Genomic DNA, 2967 nt, shown 5'->3' with positions numbered 1-2967 from the left:
TATGTGTGTGTGTGTGTGTTTGTGTGTGCATTATTTTATTCTTTTACTTGCTTCTGCCATCTGACTGTGGCCATGTTGGAGCATCGCCTCAAAGGGTTTTAGTCGAAGAAATCAACCCTGGAACTTATTCTTTGTAAGCTGAGTACTTATTCTACCAGTCTGTTTCGCTGAACCACTAAGTTACAGGGACATAAACACACCAACACCGGTTGTCAAGCGATGGCGGGGGGGGGGGCAGGCAAACAGACGCACACACATAAATATATACATATACATCTTTCTTTTGCCAATTACTCACACTCTTTAATCCTACTCCATTTGACTGTGGTCATGTTGGAGCACCATCTCAAAGGGTTTCAGTCGAAGAAATCAACCCTAGGACTTATTCTTTGTAAGCTGAGTCCGGCCACTTACATTATGGCATTTGAACCTCAAGGCTATGCCCTGGCACTTGCCACCATCTATATTTCTCTCTTCCTTTACTCAACCATCCCAATTAATATTCTGATCCCCATTCCTTATGAGTATGACCAGCATTTTGCCCCCATCTCTGTCCTGCTGTCTCCCACTCTCTCTCCTTCTCCTGCACTTACCTCAGGTTGGGCAACCATATATTTTCTTTGCGATAGCACACCTCTTTCTGTCTTTATTCCTGATCTTTCTCTCTCCAGCCGGGTAACCTTGTACTTCCTCTTCAACAGGACACCTGTATCTGTCTCACTATAACCTTTTCATCACCTAACACAAGATCACCTCCTCCAATGTCTCCCCCTCCTCTTGAAACCGTCCCACCCATGCTAGCATGGAAGGTGAATGTTAAACGATGATGATGATGATGATGACATATATACAATGGGCTTCTTTCAGTTTCTGCCTACCAAATCCACTGACAAGGCTTTGGTTGGTCTGAGGCTAGAGTAGATGACAACTGCCTAAGGTGCCATGCAGTGGGACTGAACCTGGAACCATGTGGTTGGGAAATGTATGTGTATGCATATACATGTGTATGTGTGTCTGAGTGTATATACATATGTGTGTGTGTGTGTGTGTGTGTGTGTGTGTGTGTGTGTATCATCATCATCATCATCATCGTTTAACGTCCGTATACGTATATATACACATATACATATAAACATGTATATGTGCATGTGTTTGTGTATATGTATGTGTAAATATGTGTGTGTGTATATGTGTATTCTTTTATTCGTTTCAGTTATTTGACTGTAGCCATGCTGGAGCACAGCTTTTAGTAGAACAAATTAACCCAAAGACTTATTCTTTGTAAGCCTAGTACTTATTCTATTGGTCTCCTTTGCCGAACCACTAAGTTACGGGGATGTAAACACACCTACATTGGTTGTCAAGCGATGGTGAGGGGACAAACACAGACACACAAACATATACATATATATATATATATATATATATATATATACATGATCAGCTTCTCTCAGTGTCTGTCTACCAAATCCACTCACAAAGCTTTGGTCGGCCTGAGGCTATAGTAGAAGACACTTGTCCAAGGTGCCACACAGTGTGATTGAACCCAGACCCATGTGGTTGGTAAGCAAGCTACTTACCACAGAGCCACCCCTGTTTGTAGTAACAGTGTAATATACTAACTTTATATTGCTACGTGATTTTTTCCCCCCTTTTTATCACTGACAACGAGCAATGATGCAGTCCACCGGATTCTGTCAAAGCATCCAACCCCTGGTAGCATGGAAAACAGATGTTAAATGATGACGATGACAACAACAATGATGATGATGACGATGATGATGATTGCACATTCTACACTTCATTTTTGCCTAAACTTCTTGTGCAATCATCGTCTTCCATCTGCTTTCCATGTGTTGGATGGTCTGACAGAGTCTGGTGAACCACAAGGTTGCATCACACTCACCGTTAAGAGGTTCACTTTGAAACCATGTGGATCTGAGCTCCATCCCACTGCACAGCATCTCAAGCAAGTGTGTTCTACTATAGCCCTGAGCCAACCAATGCTTTGTGAGTGAATTTGGTAAACAGAGACTGTGTAACAGACCATTTTATGTTTGTATGTATGTGTTTGTGTGTGTGTGAGTGTGTGTGTGTGTGTGTGTGTGTGTGTGTGTGTGTATGTATGTATGTGTGTGTCTATATATGTGTGTTATTTCTTTACTACCCACAAGAGGCTACACACAGAGGGGACAAACAAGGACAGACAAACGGATTAAGTCGATTATATCGACCCCAGTGCGTAACTGGTACTTATTTAATCGACCCCGAAAGGATGAAAGGCAAAGTCGACCTCGGCGGAATTTGAACTCAGAACGTAGCGGCAGAGGAAATACCGCTAAGCATTTCGTCGTGGCGTGCTAACGATTCTGCCAGCTCGCCGTCTTCTGTGTGTATGTATGTGTGTGTGTCTATTTATGTGTGTGTGCATGTGCGCGGATGTATGTATGTATGTATGTATGTGTGTGTGCATGTGTATATATGCGTATTGTCTCCCACCACCCCACTGTTACTTGACAACTGGTGTAGATTTCTTAACATCTCTATAACTTAGCGGTTCAGCAAAACGAACTGATAGAATAAGCACCAGACTTGAAAAGCAAAACAACTGGAGTCAATTTGTTTGACTAAATTGTTCAAGGTGACACCCACCCCCACCCCCCAGCAAGGCTGCAGTCCAATGACCGAAACAAATAAGAGATTAAAGATGAAAGATTGATCCAGTTTCTCTGATGATGATGACGATGACGATGACAGCTCTGTCTCATATCCTTGACAAACAGTCTATTTACAGCCTGAATGGAGAAACTGCTTCCTGTGAATAACCTCAATAAACTCAATAATGTCCATGTTTGTTTCATCACTGGACTCCCGCCGCCACCATCAGCACCACCGCCGCCACCATCAGCACCACCACCGCCGCCGCCGCCACCATCAGCACCACCACCGCTGCCGCCACCATCAGCA

At 43.4% G+C, this 2967-nt stretch overlaps 1 protein-coding gene across 1 annotated transcript in view; it reads right to left on the bottom strand.

Moving 5' to 3' along the window:
* Positions 1 to 2967, bottom strand: part of LOC106872448 (uncharacterized) — a 42564-nt gene that overhangs the window by 6579 nt on the left and 33018 nt on the right. The window lies entirely within an intron of this gene.

This window comes from Octopus bimaculoides, chromosome 9 (assembly GCF_001194135.2).
Source record: "Octopus bimaculoides isolate UCB-OBI-ISO-001 chromosome 9, ASM119413v2, whole genome shotgun sequence".
Classification (NCBI taxonomy): Eukaryota; Metazoa; Mollusca; class Cephalopoda; order Octopoda; family Octopodidae; genus Octopus; species Octopus bimaculoides.
The sequence above is the reverse complement of the archived record's forward strand: the minus strand, read 5'-3'. Positions and strand labels throughout refer to the sequence as shown.